Source organism: Mizuhopecten yessoensis, unplaced genomic scaffold (assembly GCF_002113885.1).
Source record: "Mizuhopecten yessoensis strain PY_sf001 unplaced genomic scaffold, ASM211388v2 scaffold716243, whole genome shotgun sequence".
Lineage (NCBI taxonomy): Eukaryota > Metazoa > Mollusca > Bivalvia > Pectinida > Pectinidae > Mizuhopecten > Mizuhopecten yessoensis.
Window position 1 is genome coordinate 214,011 of NW_018480019.1, and position 22,589 is coordinate 236,599.

The window sequence follows — 22,589 nt, forward strand, 5'->3', positions numbered from 1 at the left end:
GATCTGAATTTGCAAATTGTTTCAAAAACTCTTTGGGCATTCTGTTTTTGAGAATTTAATATGTTTAAATTTTTAATTTTATTTGTTTAATTAACGACTTATTGAATTCGACATTATTTCAATTGAAACATTATTTAATATTTTTCCACTTCCAGTACAGTAAAGCCTATCTGATCTGCCAAAACTTGTTGATCTTGATTGAATGGGATATCATATAGTTAGATTACACAGGTTAATCGTTTAACACTATAACTAAGTTGGGTGAAAAAAGTATGCCAGAATATATATATGTTCAGTAAGATGTAAAGGAGGCTCGAGCTGAGCTCTCCGTAAGAACCATTGAGGGTCTGACTGTCAGTAAGGTGAATAAGGGGTGAGGGCAAACCCTCTATAAATGGTTCTAAAGAGGTTCAGTAACTGACTATGTAACATAGTACATATTTCAGTTGTCATTACTTTGATTTGAATCAAACTGTCCGTGACTTAGAAAATCTGATGCTTTTTTTTATAATACAGCCAGGGTGTCTACTTTGAGGTGCCAGTTTTGTGTATTTTCTTTGGGGAACATGTCAGGTTTTAACTAGGGTTAAAGAATTAAGAATATAATGTTTTATTCTGTTTTACATATTACAAACATTGTCATGTTATATGTAATTTAAATGTGCTGAAGCATTGTGTTAAATGCTGTGGAAATATTTCTTCCCAAATTTATTTGGGCCACCAATATGTCATTTGGGCCAGTGCTTCAAATTTTTACTCGCCCAAAAAATATATTTTGAGCCAGCCAATGCAGGTTCCCCACTATCTTTTATTGTTCATGTTTACTTTTGATCCAGATCAGTTAAACAAAATGGCCTACTGACAGCTATCTTCGATTTTTGACATTGAAGGTTTGTAAGTACTATTTATCAGGAACATATTCAGGGATCTTTCTCAAATTTGATATGTAGGTTCCCCTTGACCCCTCGTTGTGCATGTGATATTTGGTGACTGGTCATAAAAACAAAATGGCTCAAGGAAGAACTAAACAGATCTTTCTCATATTGCAATGATCGATTCTATTTCTTCCACATTAAGTACTGTACTAGTAAATATGTGAAATGACAAACTCACTTTGAAGGTTGGCTTTTATACACATCAGTATTAAGTTTTGATCAAAAGTTACCTCAAGGTGCATTTACTGTTAACATGACTCGATCAAACAGATTAGAGGAAATAAGAGAAAAGATCGAACTGACAAAGAACTAATGAAGATGGTACAAAGGTGGGGGCCAAGATCCCTCTGGGATATCTTGTTAGATCTCCCTAAATGATGAGCGCAAAGAACAAAACTTCAATAAAAAATGTATTGTCGACATAATTTTTTGTCATGAACGGATGGACAATGCTAAGAAGTTGAGGTTTGACCCAACGATACTGAGTCTACATATGTATATGCAGTAAGTCAATTTTCGGTTGTTTAATCCGCAGATAGAAGTCATAAATATGGTAAATACAAAATATTATATTTTAATCTAGGTAAAATTATAATATTTTAAATACTCTATAACTTAATATTGACGTTTCTTATTCTATTGATGCATATTAGGTACGCATCGACGGATAAGTGAAACAGATTGTCACATAACTAGTACTTGTATGTGACCTGACGGAGAAAATAATATCTACTAAGGTGATACTTATCGTGGTTTGTGCAATGATAATGACGAAGAGTTCTTATCAGGGTCATGTAAATATTTTGTTAATTCATGAAACAAATGCTTATTTGTTGAAATTTGGAAGTTTAAACTTACCTTGATTTACATTCGTACATATTCTCCCGATAGACAAAAACAATTTTTGAGATATATTATTATTTAGAAATATTTCGAAACGATACTGTGATTTTTTTTTTTAATGCAATGTCCATCACACAAGTAGAAAACTTAAATGTTTCAAATAGAAGAGTCAGCCTACGCCGCTATAGTCGGAGGCTAGAACTACCAACTTTCAAACCTAGATGAACGCAGGGTTCGCACGATGTGTCATGTTCATAACATGACATAATTTAGTATACAAAGAAAGTACGAGAAACTCTAGATTTATTTATAAGAGATTACTGTTAACCCAGTGGGCACCAAACGTCCTGAAAACGTTGCAGTTAGGATAAACTGACCATTAATCCGGCTAAATTTGACTCCGGTGGTAGGGATCAGACATCACATGACTCCTCTCACCTAGACTGCAGACGATCACAAAAATATATAGATCCCAATCTATATCATACGCACAATTATCTACGGCTACAAAGGTACTATCTTCAAATAAAACTCTAATACTAACTGAAAAATAGGGTCGGTCGAGAAATGGTAAACACAACTATGTATCCATGTGTCCTAAAGGAGAACGGAGCGAGTGACCTATCGAGGTCCCTATGCCTTTTGTATTAGGAGGCGAAACAACACCTTTCAATGATGTAGCTACATGGTAAGGCAGAATTTGAAGCCCATTAATGCATTATCAGCTGAAATGTGCTCGGGAAACTATTATTGTAGATATTGAGGTGTAGGTCATAGGTCAAATTGATATTGTGTCAGTTCCAATAAACTTTGATACATATCCATAACACTGGGTCGGCTCTGGAAACAACAGTCGACACGTACGGACGGATTCAGGCAAGCACGGACGAAATATCACGTCGAGAATTTGTATTTAAAAGTTTCCGTTCTGCTGTCAAAAACTGTAAGTAGGCATTGGAAACTGAATTTGTTGCGGCATGATTACAGCTCATTATAAGAAATCGTATTAGAAAGGATAGCCATACCATGCGGTACTCTTATGAAAGAATACTAGAAATTAACAGAATAAATTGAAATCAGAAGAAAAAAACAACATCAGGTTTCTGAATGTAAAAATCAATCGGGTTTAGAACTTTAAATTGTTATACTACCACTGTATCCAATTGACAAACAGGTCAATAGGAATCACCTGCATTAATCGCGAAAGTTATGTATAATATAATGAAGAGGGGGCTACTGTTTATGAATATATTTTTTTCAAAACAATATGTATTATTACATTTCTACCAGTGAATTGTAAAAAAATATTTATTCTATAAAAGAGATAATTTTCACTGATTGAAATAGAAAGTAAAAATGATATTGAAAAGAATCGCTTCAATGAGAAAAATAAACAATCAGAAATCCTGACATCATACAAATAACCCAAGTGTTCAGAGCCTGGTTAGCTAACCGATACGATGGCCTAGACAAAATCTGTCCGGGACTTATTCTACTGCCACGAATAATCATTGTTCCCTATCATGGATGAACTATGCTCTGGGGGAACCACAATGTTTAATTCCACAGTTATCTTTCATTTTCATAGATACCAGCAGACTATGCAGGCCAGCAATTTCAACTATTTGACCTGAAGAAACTCATGTCAAATTAAACACGGTGTCAGCGTCTCTAAGTCCCAAGTGAGAATATGTGATTTCCAAAACGTATAGGAGAAACAGGGTGGTCATCTCTGGGAGTGTAATATTAAGTGTAGCTAACAAAGTTTGTGTTAATATTTTAAAATCGGGGTAAATGGTGAGACATCTTTGCACATTCCACCACCATTTAAGATTCGGCGTTTGTGAAGTACGCGAAGTGATCTGAGTTGACATGACGTTAATTAAATATAGTAAGTTATCATACTTTGTTGCAAATATTAACTATGGTACCTACTTGGTCGGGTCGCGCGGTCACAAACTCTATTCCTCCCCCGCGCTCACTCTCTCTCTCTCTCTTATTAAAATAAATAATAACATAAAGTAATAAATGATATCGGTATTATAAACATATTTGACTGAATGCAGATGATACAATGAATGTTTTATCTTCAGTTCATACTAGGAATGGGGACACCCAGTATCATATCTAATATTAATTAATGTTGAGAACATCTCATGTGTGTAGATAGGATCTAATTGTATAGGTCGACGACCACTAGGTCACAAAATTGTTTTTATAGTCGTCTGGCACGTACACTATCACGTACATGTACACTACGGTAAAGACATTTTTCAAAACTGACACTTGAATCTAGGATAAAACACACCTTTTTATGTTTAATGATGTTTATTTCATTCAACGTAAGGTTTACACAGAAGTCGAATAGGGACTAAATGACAAAAGAGTGGAATTATGACAAAAGTGTGAAATTATATCACGATGAACACCCTGTGGTTTAATCAGTATGCGCTCTTAAGATATTTTTAAAACACACGTTTACGGTGTAGGATCCAAAAAACTGATTATTTTTCGTAATTGGGTTCTCTTAAATTCAATGCAAATAAGAACTAAAAATGTTAGTATAATAGGATGACAACACAGTTTTTTAAAATAACATCTTTGTAACTCACCATTGCATTACACTATATTTAGACACAGTCTTGCGTTAAGTACGAAGACTTATCAGTATAACAACATGTCTGACAGGATGATATTGATCAAATTACGGGGCAAAATATAATGTAAGCCTCACTTACTCGAACCCTCACATGTTGACTTAAAATTCACTTAATTCTCCTTACCAATTCCGTCTTGCTTTTTCTCATTAATTAAAACTATCCAAAGCTGTTATACATTTACTAAGATAGATGTCTTTTGTGAATCTTTTACAAAAATAAAGCATTACAAAACTAAATGATATGTCAAGATTCCTTCTTCATCTAATTGTGTTACAATGTAAATATGTGAGAATTAGATGAGATTCACGATAATCCTACTAAGAAACAGACCGCCATATTTACGAGTAACATGGTCTGAATAAGACAGACATAACACGATTCAGGATGATAGAGAAGTACGAGAAGACGTTTAAGAATAAAACGCATCACAAACATAGTTACCGGAGACTTGAATCTTCATAGTTAGATGTCATATTCATTTGAATTCCATTGTTAAACAGTTATTTTAGCCGGAAATGTCGACAGACGACCATGCCACCATCTTCGCAAACATCGAAAATCTGTAGTGTTGTAGGGTTGAAACTATTACCCAAATGTAAACCTGGCTACGGATAGGGAAATTTCATTGGCCGGAATTTGGCAAGAAAGGTCGCGTGCGATTACTCCAGAAAAGAATTAAAACCGAGAACGTTGTCGAATTCAATGTCTTTCCGTTAAACATCTTATGCAGGTAGGTTCTGACCAGGGAAGCAGGACGGATATTGAACTGGTAAGCCTTTTAGGCTGATAGGTCCAAATAATGATCATTTACTCAAACCTGGATATTGAGTTAATGAACTACTATTACCCGGGATTTGTTGATATAGTGTCAAATTTCTGGATTTAACACAATGTCAATGACGGGTAAAACTAACCCAAAGTCCGGTAAATCTCATCATCGTTAAATATAACTTATTTGAAGGAACTTCGGTGACCTGTTTAAATAATTGCATGACACATATCCATATTGTGCTGACTACAGACAATTGTACCTGCTGCCCCCAATTGCATGATCGTAAGAGGCGACTAAATTTGGGACCTTATCTCTTCTCTCCTTTCTAAATAACTTTCTTCTTCCTAATGTCTCCCTTGACAATGCCTCACTTTTGGCCATTTGTTGAGCGTTCGCCCCTGTGAGGAAGGCTTTGGGTTCTGTCCCCTGGCCGAGACATACCAAAGTCTTTAAAAATGGTAGTTTCTACTCCTGCTTAACGCTCAGCAAATTAGGAGTGGGACGACTGGTTCGCCCGTTGTCAGTATAATGTGACCGGGTGGGGCGTCCTGCTGGGTGTCTTCGGCAGTATGTCTCAGTGAGGTAGCACTATAAAGCCGGCATCAGTTCCGCGCTATCACAAGGAGACGAACACGAACATATCGCAGCCTCCCAAAATACACACACATACACTACACGCATGCATCGTGCACACAGGGGAGGCCGTCCTTAAATGACCTTAGCTGTTAATAGGACGTTAAACAAAATCAAACAAACAAACAAACAAAGACTACAGACATTTGGATTTACTTTTTCCAGGTCGGCTATCATTGGCTTAAGTAGAAATAAACTTAGATATTTAAATGGTGGTTACGTTTAGGTCAAAACCTTATTCCTAATCACATCTCACCACCAGTGATGTGTGATTTGTATTATGCTTCATCATGCATCGGGTGGACCAGCAGCTGGACACACATCATACGCATAACTTTAGCTTTAAGATTTAACAGCGTTAATCTGTTTTGGATGTGGTACTTTTTCAGATTTTGTTTTTAAATAGGAAACAATATATTAAGATATAGAGTAATGAGATAATTTGATTTTTACAATTGAAATGTCCTGTCATATTCATCTAGATATATATATATATATTGAATTTTATAAATCTTCTTATATTTTTAGGTCACATGAGACTATTGCGATCGCCTTTTGTCCGCCGTGCGTCCGTAAACAATTTACATTTTCGACTCCTTCTCCGAAACCTCCGAACCAATTTCAATGAAATTTTGCAGAAACCTTCCATGGTCACAAGTTAACGAAAACTGTGAATGATATGGTCCCCAGCCCCCAGGGGCCTGAGGGGCGGGGCCAAAAAGGGTAAAATTGACTAAAATTTCAAAGATCTTCTTCTAAAGATCCAGATATGGTAGAATCAAATACTCTTCATAGATGGACGGTCTTAAGGTGATTTACCAAAATTGTTAATTGTTGACCCTGGGGTCTCATGTTTCCCACTGAGGAGGGGGTAAACTAAACTATAGTTTATATAGGGAAAACACATATTGGACCAACATTTGTTTAATTTCCGTTGAAAGTAATTCGGGGTAGCATTATCAGTATTGGATATCAGTTTGATGGTATGTACATATCAGCCCTGACTAACCCCCAGGGGCTGATGGGTGGAGCAAAAAAGGGTCGAATTGACTGAAATTTCAAAATTCTTCTTCTCCAGTCCAAGATATGGTAGAATCAAATACACTTCAAAGATGGAAGGGTCTTACGGTGCTTAACCAAAATTGTAAATTTTATGACCCTGGGGAGGAAGGGATTTATCTTAACTATAGTTTATATAGGGAATTCATATTTTGGAAAAAATCTTATGGTTTATAATGGCAAATATACTTTGAATATTACATGTTGATAACTTGAATGGAATTATAACCCTTTGACAGTTTGATACTTTGACATTTTTTAGGCATCCCTACCCCTACAAGGGATGTAGGGCGGGGCCTAAATAAGTCAGTGTACTAACATTTCTTCATTTTCCTTGTTTAGAATCAGAGATGGTAGTTTTAAATACTTTTCAGTCTTAAATCTGTATGCTAGATATTGAATTAGGAGGTTTTATTGTTTTTTGTCATTTTGAATAATATTTCTGTTCATGTTCTAAAAACAAAAAGCAACTCTCTGTATAAATATATCAGATCTCAGGTGACCGGGAAGGCCCATGGGCCTCTTGTTTATAACGATATACTGAATTATCTTTTTCAAATAGATCTATGATTATTACAATAATAATCACTAGAGAAAAATAACTTTATAAATGTTCTGCACTATATGTAGTGATCTTCATAGTCAATACACTGACTATTCTTAACTAGCATTTTATCTTCCGTTCCAGCAACAAGGCTTCAGCAAACACCGGGGACCGATAGACTAGTCAGTGGCATACTTATCAGATGGCTGATTTTTTAAGGCTTCTTTTTTTCTACCAAACTAATGAATCGTAAAAATATTATTAAATTTTATTTTACAGTTAAAGTCATGCCTCAACGGGAAACATTGATGATCGTGTCCCGATCTGTGGTTTCTAACGAAGAACTTCAATCAGGTTTATGCTGTCAATCCGGACCCTCCACTTGCAGTTTAATCAGATATAAAGAGGACAGAATATTCCGCCAAAATGTCATCGGAACAGCTTGCCTGTATTTGTCAATGTTTACACTTGTAAGTACAAAATTTCAATAACGATTAACTAAAATAAAGACATTGTATTTACTGATAAAGTTGTGTCATTCAAAAGAGTTAAATACTTAAAAAATGATTTTTAGCAATAAACATATACTGTTTTATATACATTCGTGTATATTGCAAACTAACATATATTTGGAATATATCAAAAGAAATTGTTCCCCCCTACGTACTACATCTATAATTTTGAAAAACTGTCTAATCTAAGTGGATTTAAGACTTGCGATACATTTGTCTAAATCGATCGTTTTAATCTTTTAAATTTTATGTATATGGCAGTCACATGAATATGAAAAAAGATTTGCCTCGATATTGATTTGTTTTTTAATTTGGTTAGGTAATTAAACGAAAAGGTGTGTCATTTTTGGGATTACGATTTTAGTTTTAAGTACTGCTTTTCTTCCTATCGGAGTGATTGCCCTGCAGGTAGGGCGTAAGAATTGCACCTGCTGTCCCCATTGCATGATCGTAAGAGGCGTCTCAATTTGGGATATTATCTTTCTCCTCTTTCTCAACAACTTTCTTCCTCCTAATGTCTCCCTTGACAATGCTTCACTTTTGGCCTTTAGTTGAGCGTTCGCCCCTCTGATGAATGCTTTGGGTTCTGTCCCCTGGCCGAGACATACCAGAGTCTATAAAAATGGTAGTTTCTACTCCTGCATAACGCTCAGTAATTAAGGGGTGGGACGACTGGTTCGCCCGTTGTCAGTATAATGTGACCTGCTGGGTGTCTACGGCAGTATGTTTCAGTGAGGTAGCACTATAAAGTCGGCATCAGTTCCACGCTATCAAAAGGAGACCAACAAGAACATATCGCAGCCTCCCAAAATACACACACATACACTACACGCATGCATCTTGCACACAGGGGAGGCCGTCCTTAAATGACCTTAGCAGTTAATAGGACGTTAAACAAAATCAAACAAACAAACAAAATCACGAACTCTACAACGTTCATACGATAACTACATATTGGTAGTCATTTTATTTAAGGAATTATTTCTATTTTTAAACATTTATGAGGTCATAACCACAATGGGTTTATGGACAAATTGAAAGAATCGTGTTAGCGATTCATGTAAAATATGTCCATAAACCCATTGTTGTTATGACCATAAATATAAATAAATCTCATTCCTTATATTTACATTGACGAATTCTTCCAGTGGATCGATGCAACAACGAATAAAACAAATGCACAGGGTTTGTTCCTGCTTGTACACGGGTGCAACGCAGTGGCGAGAACATTTTTTGTTTTCGCGGGGAAGTGTGACACTATCGTGGGAGATCATAGCAACCGTCGACAACAACAAGGAAACAAAATGTAGTGCCATATTCAATGTTTATTTGTAGCACAGCACACGTCATTATTTTTAGATAAGCACACATTAGCAATACTGATATATAGACAAACACAAGGGGGGGGGGAGTGACGGCGGACGGATTTACAGGGATGCGATCAACACGGCCTGACAGCTAGGGGCCAATTCAGTCTAATTTGGCTGGGCACCGAAATTGAAACTACATCCATGAAATACGGAATGTGAGAGAAAACCTGAGGTTACTGAAGTTGAACTTGCTTGTTGGAGGAGGTGATTTGGTACAAGTGACTGATTTGGTACGACTGAATGAGGATTTGAGTGTGAATTCGAACTACACGTGGACTGTGAGTGTGACACAGGGGCCGGCATAGTCTGACCCGTTTCCCCTTGTGTGAAGGCTGACAGCGCGTTTGAAAGCGAGTGTTTTTGTGCGGCCGAGAATAAGCTGTTATATGAACGAATTGACGATTCGCGACGGTGTCTTGTCATGAAGAAAATGTGTCTTGCCTCGACATTACAATCATTTATTTGTTGAATTGCAGTGGCACGGATACAGTGGTTTGTGAAACGGCGGTCTACACCGGGAGCGATGCAAATTTCATTTGCTTTATTATCGTAATGATTTAACAGGCTTCCAGCACTTGGATCCGTCTTTTCAATGAGTAGCTTAAGGAGACTGACCGGGCACGTACTTGAAACGGGGGATGCACACATCCGTTTCTCCGTGGGAGCCTCGCAACCCGTCAATCCGCCCTGATAGTTGTGTTGATGTGTTGCATGTGTAAGCTGGACAAACTCGCCATTCTCGTCATTAAGGAAAGAGAACGAATCAAGTTTCAACTGTTGGTCGAACTCTGTGCCACGACTTACATTGTAGTGTATCGGATTGTTCTTAGCACTTTCAAGGTAGGTTGCAATTTTTTTTAAATCAACTGCCTCGATAACTTTCTAATGTTGTGTGGGTCTAGATGTCTCAGACTTCATTTGCTTTTTCAGGAACCAATTTAGTTTTGTTTGCAACCTTAAACTCTTTATCTCGTACAATATCAATATTGCAGCTGATATCCTGAATGTGCCTATTTATAGCCCCCCTTATATTTTTCAAAGTGTTCTTTGCTGGCATTTGCTTAGCTCTCTTCTATACAATTTTGGGTTTTGCTTCACAGTAGAATGCACTCAATCTGTTTGCCAATTCCTCTGTGGGTATACTGTTGAATGGGACATGCTCCCCAAACGTTTCCATGCTCCACTCTACAAAAAAAGAATGTCTTCTGTGTAATGATGAAGTGCTTTGGATTGCTTGTGTATTCAAAATCAACAACCCAATTGAAAAAGCTGCCTGTCTAAATAAATACTTCACTTCTATCTCGTCTTCATCTAACAACCTTGAACTTCCTGATGATGCAATTGTGGAACTTCCTTACTCCACAGAGGAGGGGCGACACTTTGCACACGGCACGCAGAAGCGGATTATATAATCGATCACCGGAAGTTAACGGTTCATTTACAAAATGGAAGTCGAGGTGGTCACATCAAAAAGCGTCTGGTTAAATACTCCAAATATATGGCTTTTCTGCATAGAAGAAGATAAATATACTATTCCATTGAGAGACTGTCCATCTGTCCAAGTGATTGTACGGGTTGCTCATATCAGTCCAGCAGATAAACCATTGATAAGACGACGAGTGTTGATGGCGGACGGCAGTTATTTGACAGCGTTGTACAACCAACCCTCACCACAGTTACTGCTCATCACTAACTCATGTGACTTTAAGGTATTTTGTTATTATTTATGTATTACATATTTATTGTATAAAAATTAAAAGAGTATGTGTCCACATACATGGTTGAAATACCCTAAATCGGGCATCAATAAGATGTGGTATGATTGCCAATGAGACAACTCTCCACCAGAGACCAAATGGCGAAGAAGTTAGCAACTATAAGTTACTGTACAGTTATATACATATTTGTTTTTATCTTATAACATATGTCCTATAACATTTTCCTAATTTTTATGGAAAGTGGGCTCAGGGTAGTTCAAATAAATCTTTATCTCGATTTTCTTCTCAAGGAAATTTTCTTGCATCAGTAGCAAAACACTGAAAAATAGGGGATTTTCCGTGGTCAACTGTGAAGTCAAATGTGGAGACTTAAGGAGACCTTTTAAAATTTAAAATGCTTCATGAATTTCTTTATCGTGTTCTATCTTCAACTTTGAATCTCAAACGGTTTTCTGTACTACTTTGAAAATTGACATCAGGTCCAGATGCTGAGAGAGAAAAACGTAATGGCTGCTGATAGTACCCTTTTTATACTCTTCATTTTCCTACTACAATCGTTGTTTTCACACTAATTCGATAATATATCCTTAAAATATTTATACTACTGGAGGGCATAAACATAAATTACTCACCTTTCACGATCCTTGAACACCGTTATCACTTAATCAAAAATATAAACAAATCGGCAATAATCTCTTCATGACGTAACGGTAAACAAGCCGAATTCCGGTCACGTGACACATATTTTTATGCAACCGACACCTTCAGTGTCGCCCCTCCTCTGCTTACTCCATATCAAATATTCAAATAACTAGTCAGGATGTCAAAGATTAGTTAGAAAACATGAATGAAAAAGACCCATCTGGACCTGATGGTTTAGTTATTAAAGTTATTACAAAGTTAGCACCATCTGTTATTCTGCCACTTAAACTAGTATTTAACAAAACTCTATACTCTAGCTTTCTGCCAAATTCCTGGAAAATGGCTAATGTTAATGCTATTTTCAAAGGCAGTGGCTCTTGGAGTAATACTGCTAACAAGTAATGTGCCCAACCGAGATACAGTTTTGGCCAGAAGTGTGGACGAGCTTACGTTATTAATGAAAAACTACGATTGAGTTCTCTATTGTTTTGCTTGTTCAAATATACATTTTAAACAAATGGCAAGTTGACATTTGATCAGTTTGCCAAGGACTGCTGAGAGATAAGTACTGTATTTACTTTTGTCAACCGAGGTTTAGGAATGATTCCCTCCAGTAAATTGTATCTGTATATTTGTAAACGCTTTAAAGTAGTTTGGGTCCATATGTTGTTTTGTCATAAGCGCTTCTTGGGAAAATTATTTGAAATAGGAAAACGAAGATGTTTCTGCAAATTGATATACACGATGATCGTTGAAAGAAGCGAAAAATCAAACGTTTTCAAAGAATTGATATTGTTTTTTAATAATAATTACAGCATTATTTTCTATCTTTTAACCTCACATTCAATAACTGATAACCGGAAGTAAACAGTGTCCAACAACACCTCTATTTAAACAAGAGGCCCAGAGGGCCTGTATCGCTCATCTGGATAACCAAAGCAATCATGGCAAAATATTCTCCAAATGAGATCAAGGGAATATGCTAGACCCCAAGGCCAATCCTTGTAGCATATCTGTATTAGATTTTCCATGCCCAGCAAGTTTATGTTTGGTTATGGGATGGGAATCTCAACTGTTTCCAAGCTTTGACTCAGAAACTAGGTCCCTAGGGTTGTGGCCAGACCCCAGGATCAATTCTAATATCGTGACTGCATTTGTCTCTTTTTGCCCAGCATTTGTATATATAGTTTTGGGGTGGGGATCTCAACAGTTTTAAAGTTATGGCCCAGGTACTATGTCTCCAAGGGTCGGACCAGATTGTATGGCCATCCTGGAAGCAAATGTGCGTTTTTCTCTTTAAACTCAGCAATTGTATACCATGGTTATATGGTGGGGATCTCAACCGTTTCCAAGTAATACACTTTTTTTGGCCCCACCCTTTAGCCCCCTGGGGGTCAGCCCCACCATTTGTACAATTTTGAATCCCCTCCACCTAGGGATGCTTCCAGTCAAATATGGTTGATATCCACTTCTTAGTTCCAGAGAAGGAATCGCTGAAAGCAATCTTGCCCAATTGACCCCTTTTTGCCCCGCCTCTCAGTCCCCTGGGGGTCAGCTTCATCATTTGTACAAATTTGAATCCTCGACACCTAGGGATCCTTCCAGTCAACTATGGTTGATATCCACTTCTTAGTTCCAGGGAAGAAGTCCCTTAAAGTAATATAGCAAAATTGATTCCTTTTGACCCCGCCCTCAGCCCCCTGGGTGTTCAGCCCAACCATTTGTATAATTTTGAATATCCACCACCTAGGGATGCTTCCAGTCAAATATGGTTGATATCCATCTCTCAGTTCCAGAGAAGAAGTCGCTGAAAGCAGTAAGCCAAATTGTCCCCTTTCTGCCCCGCCCCTCAGCCCCCTGTGAGGTCAGCTCCATCATTTGTACAATTTTGAATCCTCGACACCTAGGGATGCTTCCAGTCAAATATGGTTGAAATCCACTTCTTAGTTCAAGAGAAAAAATCACTGAAAGCAATATTGCCAAATCGACCCCTTTTTGCCCCGACTCTCAGCCCCCTGGGGGGGGGGGGGNCATTTGTACACTTTTGAATCCTCGACACCTAGTGATGCTTCCAGTCAGATATGGTTGATATCACTTCTTAGTTCCAGGTAAGAAGTCCCTTAAAGCAATATAGCCAAATTGACTCCTTTTGAACCCGCCCTCAGCCCCCTGGGTGGTCAGCCCAACCATTTGTACAATTTTGAATATCCACCACCTAGGGATGCTTCCAGTCAAATATGGTTGATATCCATCTCTCAGTGCCAGAGAAGAAGTCGCTGAAAGCAGTATAGCCAAATTGTCCCCTTTTTGCACCGCCCCTCAGCCCCCTGGAGGGTCAGCCCCATCATTTGTACAATTTTGAATCCCCACCACCTAGGGATGCTTCCAGTTAAATATGGTTGATATCCACTTCTTAGTTCCAGAGAAGAAGTTGCTTAAAGCAATATTGGACCAGGTGAGCTAATAATTACTCTAGTTAACCATCACATATCAACAACACCATTATTTAAATAATGACTCTAGTACAGCATCACATACCAACAAAACATGTATTTAAATAATTACTCTTGTACCCCATCACATATCAACAACACTTTTGTTTAATAAATTACTCCAGTAAACCATCACATATCAACAGCACTTTTATTTAAATGATTACTCTAGTACTCCATTACATATCAAGAATACCTTTACATAAATAGTTCCTTTAATACGACATCATATATCAACAACACACATGCTTCAATGGAACCTTTCAAACATTTCATGACAAACAAAAACAATTATTGTTTACTAATTAGATATTTAAGTCAAATTGCAACAATACAAATCTATTTATATATTATCTCTATGGGGCAAAGAAGTAATTCAAACAGTGTGGACAAGTTTAGGTTGTCAAATTTTCGGAGCAATCCGCTCCTTTTTCAAGACACAGTGAAACAGAACCGGTACATGTACATATACATCATATTACAAGAAGATAGAAGTGATATACTATAATTGAAAATATAGCTATTATATAAAACCAATAGTCCCCTCGGCTAAAGACAGCCGAAGGCAGCAACAAGCTGAGAGCATCGCGGACAAGGAACACTGATGTAGAGGACCTATTCTTGCGCAAGATGCACGATCACTTAAAGTGAGTCAACCAGAGATATCAAAAACGTGGAACATGTGCATGTGGAAATCTGGCCCGGTAAATGTGAACAATCTCCAATTTGCTACGGAATGTCGATAATATATATTATCTCTGGTATACATTTCCTATTGTCAAAACCGCATTTTCTTAATAGATATTCTAGTAAATATCAAATCAAAACAATACATCTATTGGAGTAGTATATCTAGTAAACAATTAATATCATCAATACCTTTTGTTTTTTATATTTACTGTAGTCAAACTTTTCTTCATAACAACACATATTTATGTCTATATTTTGGTAAAGCATTTCACCATAGCAACACATATCTAAACATTTATTCTGGTATAACATTTCCCCATAATAACATATATCTAAATCTATATTCTGGTAATACATTTTAGCACATAAACACATTTGTAAACCTATATTTTGGTAATACATTTCACCATTACAACATATATCTAAATCTATATTCTGGTAATACATTTCAGCACAATAACACATTTGTAAACCTATATTTTGGTAATACATTTCACCATTACAACATATATTTACATCTGCTTTCCAGTAAAACATTGTTTATTGTGAGGACACATATTTATATGATAAGCGTAGTAAATCAGCATGTCAACAGGTTTTGAACTGAACGTCTTCTCATTCCTTCGCTTATCTTTTTAACTTTTTAAATATTGTTTAGGAAGCTGTTATTATTGCATTCATTTTTTCCTTTTTGCAAATGTATTTGAAGTATCTTGTCGTTAATTTGTTAACAGTTCAAATTCATATCTGAAGAAAAATTAGGAACACACAATATGAGTTTCTTTTTTCTATTCCTTAAAATATAGGAATAGTCTAGCTAAAAAATATGTATTTCTACATGAGGCCAACAATTTCCGACTGAGGGAACATTATTGATGTTGCCATTCAATAAACGCATCATTTTATGGAAAAAAGAAATGAACAGTTCCTGTAATGTTCATAAATAATGTAACGGAAATTATGTGAATCTTGTATATCTTGTAGAAGTTATTCTCTTTCAAGTTATAATTGTGGAAACCTATAACAGAACCCGTTCATGACACTTTCATGTTACCCAACCAAATGTTCCTCTTTTTACAAACAGACCAATGTTTTATTAGCAAGGCTGAATGTGAAATTTCTTTTCTAGGTTGAGTTGGAATTCAGAAAAATATAAATATCAGCTTTTGCTCTGATACCGTTTTTTGTGGGTTTATTTCTATCCTTCTGTCACACCAACACATAGTTACATCTCAGACTATTTCGCACATGACCTTGACTATGTAATGAATTTCGCTTCTTTCATAAAAAAAATGAAAAAAATGTAACTATGCATTACATTGACTTAACTCACTGGTGTTTTTTGTTTGTTTTTTTGTTCAAGTCAAAACATTGGTTAATTGTCTGTGAATATTCAGTTCTGAATTTGTGCCTGTAATGACTATTTGTGTGTTGTCACTTCCGAATGAAACGTTGGAAACACAGCATTGATACAAACTTTTCTCTAAATCCTTGTCCCGTAAAGCCATACAGTAAAAGATTCATAGAATGATTCAAAAGAGTACAAGTCTCTGCTACGATGGGAAGGTGAATTAAATTTAAATTTTCGACACCATAAACCATTTCGTAAATAAAATAAACAAATAATGGGAGAATTGCTGATATATAGAAGGCGGTAACTGCAAATAGCGTAGTGACTGTTTTCGTGGTGGAGTCATTCTTTATAGGTGTAGAACATGAACTATTTTCGTTGCCTGAGGTCAGATTGCGCCTCTCATTAGCTGATATGATGAGTCCGCGTACAATTAAAGATGCAGATTAAAAGGACTGGAAGCATAATGTAAACGAACATTTCAATGTAGGGACTGTATTTGAAGCAATAGACATTGGCGAATTCTAGCATTACACATGATGAGTTTTCGTCATCCCATTCGAGACATATTATCGGCAAATTGAGAGCAGCAATAATCAGAAAGATCACGCCGATAGAAATTAGTGCACGCTTTCTGGTACAGTACTGGTTAACATGGAACGGGTAACAGACAGCTATGTAGCGATCAATAGTGACCGCTACTGTGATCCAAGAGGATAGCTGCATAAATATGAGTGTGCAACTGAAGTCAACAGAGCAAAGAAATTGGTTCCCCGATCTGGAAAGCTGGAAGAATCCGGCAATGCGCATCCATTGAAAGATACCGCCGAAAACCAGCGAAGCCATGTCGGATAGTGCGAGGAACGCAAGATACAGATAAAATGAGGACGACTTGGACAGCTGGACAAATACCACAAACGACACAGTGTTTCCTACAATCCCCAGGGACGAAATTATTGGCCTGATGACTTCATAAAGGTAACCAGTGTTGCCGAAAATCATGTCGTCTTCAAAGTCGGTAAAATTTTTGACGGGGATACTTCCATTAAAACTGTGTGAAGTTTGATTTTGAAGACTAAGGTTCCGGTCTCCCATGATTTCACTGAAAATTATAAAATTGCATCGTTTTATATGTGAAAAATAATTGTAAACGTAGTTGTAACCTGTAGCAAATAATTACAAACACCGTTAAAGGACAATTGCATAATTCTGAAATATATGTTGATGAGCTACTCCTAATTGTAGAGCATACATGTTACAGTTGACAAATAAAACAGAATTTGTGTTTTGTATATAATCTTAAAAAAAATACACTGTGATCTGATATCTCATGTTGGTATTAATTAGCTACCGTCATTAGCGGCATGCCGTAGTAATTACCTTAAATGCTATACAGTCGAATCTGCTCAAGCGACCATCTGTATTCAACGACCATCTGTTTTATGGGACCACTTTTTATTCCTCCCGACCGTTTTTACTATGTAATTTAACTGTATTAAGCGACCATCTGTCTAACGCGACCAGCGACCACCGAATATTACCCCAAAATTACGTTAAAAGATCACATTTGAAACATTTTAGCGACCATGTTTGACGAAAATATACCAAACGATCGTCGAAATAGTTGTGTATCTCTAAATTTGCGACCGTCACCACATTTGGCGAAGGGCTAATTCACGATCTTTTTACCAAGTTCAATGAACAATTTGAAAAATAACAATTTCCAAACTTATAATAAATTTCCTGATGTGCAGAAACAAATAAAAAGTATTTTTTCTAACTGCCGATATTGATGATTTAGCAGTGAAAATACGGACCTATATTTATTGCAGCTGAGCAAAACCAACTTGATTTCGCGAGTGTCCTGCTAGGCAATGTAATCTTTAACCCTACGATATCCGTCAACTGATTGGATGAAGTAGACTGGTGGGTTTTCATTCTTGAAACCGGGAGATGGTCACGCCAGCACTCTCTTGCGAAATTGTCATTAAATATCAGTGAAAATGCGCACTAGATATGTTTATGTTAGCATACATATTGTTTCTTATTTCTCATCAATATTGAACGCCTTTAATAACATCCCTGAACTTCTCAATGCCAAAGTACTAACGACAACAATACCGGTCCGTTTTACGGCAACATGCTGTTGGCATTATTTATTAGCAAGGCTGAATGTGAAATTTCTTTAGGTTGAGTTGGAATTCAGATAAATCTGAATATCAGCTTTTGCTCTGATACCGTTTCTGTGGGTTTATTTCTATCCTTCTGTCACACCAACACATAGTTACATCTCAGACTATTTCGCACATGACCTTGACTATCTATAAATTTCGCTTCTTTCATAAAAAAAATGAAAAAAATGTAACTATGCATTACATTGACTTAACTCACTGGTGTTTTTTGTTTGTTTTTTTGTTCAAGTCAAAACATTGGTTAATTGTCTGTGAATATTCAGTTCTGAATTTGTGCCTGTAATGACTATTTGTGTGTTGTCACTTCCGAATGAAACGTTGGAAACACAGCATTGATGCAGACTTTTCTCTAACCTTGTCCCGTAAAGCCATACAGTAAAAGATTCATAGAATGATTCAAAAGAGTACAAGTCTCTGCTACGATGGGAAGGTGAATTAAGTTTAAATTTTCGACACCATAAACCATTTCGTAAACAAAATAAACAAATAATGGGAGATTGCTGATATATAATAGGCGGTAACTGCAAATAGCGTAGTGACTGTTTTCGTGGTGGAGTCATTCTTTATAGGTGTAGAACATGAACTATTTTCGTTGCCTGAGGTCAGATTGCGCCTCTCATTAGCTGATATGATGAGTCCGCGTACAATTAAAGATGCAGATTAAAAGGACTGGAAGCATAATGTAAACGAACATTTCAATGTAGGGACTGTATTTGAAGCAATAGACATTGGCGAATTCTAGCATTACACATGATGAGTTTTCGTCATCCCATTCGAGACATATTATCGGCAAATTGAGAGCAGCAATAATCAGAAAGATCACGCCGATAGAAATTAGTGCACGCTTTCTGGTACAGTACTGGTTAACATGGAACGGGTAACAGACAGCTATGTAGCGATCAATAGTCAATGTTATCTTTAACCCTACGATATCCTTCAACTGATTGGATGAAGTAGACTGGTGGGTTTTCATTCTTGAAACCGGGAGATGGTCACGCCAGCACTCTCTTGCGAAATTATCATTAAATATCAGCGAAAATGCGCACTAGATATGTTTATGTTAGCATACATATTGTTTCTTATTTCTCATCAATATTGAACGCCTTTAATAACATCCCTGAACTTCTCAATGCCAAAGTACTAACGACAACAATACCGGTCCGTTTTAGCATTTACGGCAACATGCTGTTGGCATTATTTAGGTCAATGTTTTTACTGGATTCTTATTCCGAGTTTCCATCGTAACATAAAGGAATAATACACGTGAACCCATCTGTTTGACAAACACAGGAATAGCTCTCATTCCAACAACAATATATTTCGTAACAATTAAGTTAGCTTAAATCATGGTAATTACCTAAAACACAGTCGTTTTGAGTGAAATGACAATTGTATTTAAAATGTAATAGACAAAATATACAAAAACTTCAACCAAAAAGGACAAAATGGAAACGAGAAAGAAATAGGAAGATATTAAATAAAATTAATTAACATAAACGACGATCAAACAAAGTTGTTAAAGTAGATGTTTCAGCAGAGTTTGCATACTCCTTAACGAACGTGATAATTAGTGTGGTGTCTCCCTTCACATAATGGGAAATATGTAAGTAAAACGCAAAAAAAACAATCGTTCATTTTCAACAAACAATTGTAAATTGAAACCAGTCAGAGCAGTTAACTAGGGAACAAAAAACCTGAAGAAATAGCTCTAGAGCTTCGAATTTGCTAGAAAATTTAAACTTATGGAAGAAGGCCAATTATGTGTACGGTTGTGTATTGTAAAAATGTGGGGAGTCATACATTTTCTACCTTAGAAAATTGTAAGGGAAATGTAATCTTACAAAAATGTAAAAACTTACATCTTCAATTTCAGTTCAAATTTTCAAAGAAGATTTTCTGACCGTACTTTCTACAGGAAAGGAGGTCACGTTTGAACCTCGACACAAATTTAATTTGCGCCAGAATCTTAACCGTCATGCGCAAAAGGTTTCAGTTGTAAATGCAGAGACAAAAGATATTCACCTTTTACATATCTGAATGTCTCACTTAAGTGAAACATAGGTAGTGAGCTACACATATATAAATGTAATAGGCCATTAGAGATAATTATATCGTTTGCTTTGTCAACACATACACGGAGCAGACTGTTAAATGTATGTCACTACAGATGAATCGAAAAATCACTTTTTAAGAAAGAGAAAGAATGAAAGGCATTTCCTTCACAATTGTATCCAATGATTTATATTATTTCACACAACCAGAGAATATATTTAAATTATACGAGTTATGTATTGCAAAACATCAACATATAACGACAATTTATATTAGTGATGACCTTTACGTGAGAGAGGTCGTTAACGTATCGACATATTGTGAATGAACAGCAGGTATCTACTTACTGTACAAATTTCCATGCAAAGACTACATGTACCATACCGAATGGTTCGGGCATAGAATATCAGAATGTCAAAGACTATTGGATGATATTATTGAATAAAAATGAACGGTTGACTGTGTTTTGAGCTATTACAAAATTACCAATATACAGTCAACTTTTGAATCAGATATAGATAATGAAAGAGATAGTCAGAAATCAGGAAAAGGACATTACGTTAACGTAATGATAACCTTCGAAAATGCACGTACGATTACTTTTCTGTTCATTGAATTTGAATTAAATGTAATACATTGTACAAGTTACTATTTATATTGAAATGTAATTGTAGAAATAGCAATTGACATAAAGTGTTTACAAAGTGCGTTATTGAACATGAAGCGCATTGATGTCAAACTGAATCAAAAATAATAATGAAAACATTACCCAGATAGCACAATTAGTATTTTATATGAGACAAAAAATATGAGATAAATCCTATAAATATATAGATATAGTGTATGCTTAAAGATTTTTTAAATGTTATATTCCAAGTAGATTCCTGAACAAGTACTGATCTTCATCAATGCATCAAGGAAATAAAATCGTAGAGATCTTCTTGAAATATAAGATTAGTTCCTGATAAATTACCTTTATTTGGTACACAGAAATCTTGTTGTACCTAACAAAATATCATTTCAGTCTGCACAGATTTTGACCAATCTCATCAATAAAGAAGCCCGTTGATGTTTATGAAGTAATACTTCCTAAAGCACAGAAATATAAAATAATAATGCTTACCTTGAACGATTAAAAGTAGAAACGAGATGATGTGGTCTAATAACTGACTGGTAGTTCTGCTACATTTGTAAGTCTTTTATCCACCAACGTGAGCTCTGGTTTCGATCCGTCGTCATATCACGTGGTTATGTTTAGAGGCTGTGATTGGTTAACCCCACTTATCACCGCCTTAGTAACGCGATTTTCATATCAAGTTGTAGTTTCAGCGGATACAATTGGTCAGCTAACGGTGTTTTGAGTTTGTGGTATTAAAGTATATACATGTTTATAAGAAGACTGCGATAAAGCAAAGCTATCGATTGTTATGTTTGTCCTCATTCATCAGGTCGATATTTCTAGGTAGGTTACTTCCTTTTCTGTTGTATATTTCTTATCGTTGGACGGAACGGAAGCTAATGATTATTTCGATTCTTAGAATTCTATTTTTTCAAATAATTGAACAAAGAGTTCAAATACTAGCACACCGTCTTATCTTTTCTATGAAAACACTTCACTGTGCAAGGAATTGAAAATAAATTGAATTTGTGACCATGCTAAGCGAATTGCGAATTTGAGCTTATAAAATATGAATATAATTCTTGCAATACATGAACATATCTATATTGTGGGAATTGAAATTTGGTTTGCATAACTGATGGGCGTCTTAATGTATAAATGTTCTCGATATGTAATAAAATGTATATCTGAATTTCAATTTTTGAGCTCTCTATAAATCGTCTCTACATCTTGGATATTCTCATTGTAGAATCAAAGTTCATGTACACACAACATTGCTGATGATACGAGCAGGATATACCCTGTATATCCTAGACCCCAAAGCAATGCGTTGATTAAAGATTAAAGTAAATTGCACTGCACCAACGTGCATTTGATGTTGTCACGAGAAAATACAAGGGCGCAAAATGACATAGAATAAAATGTTCAGTTTGGAAGAATTTACCAACGTTCATTTTCAAAGTGTCTTTCCAGAGTGAAAATCTTGGATTTCCAAGATAAATTAT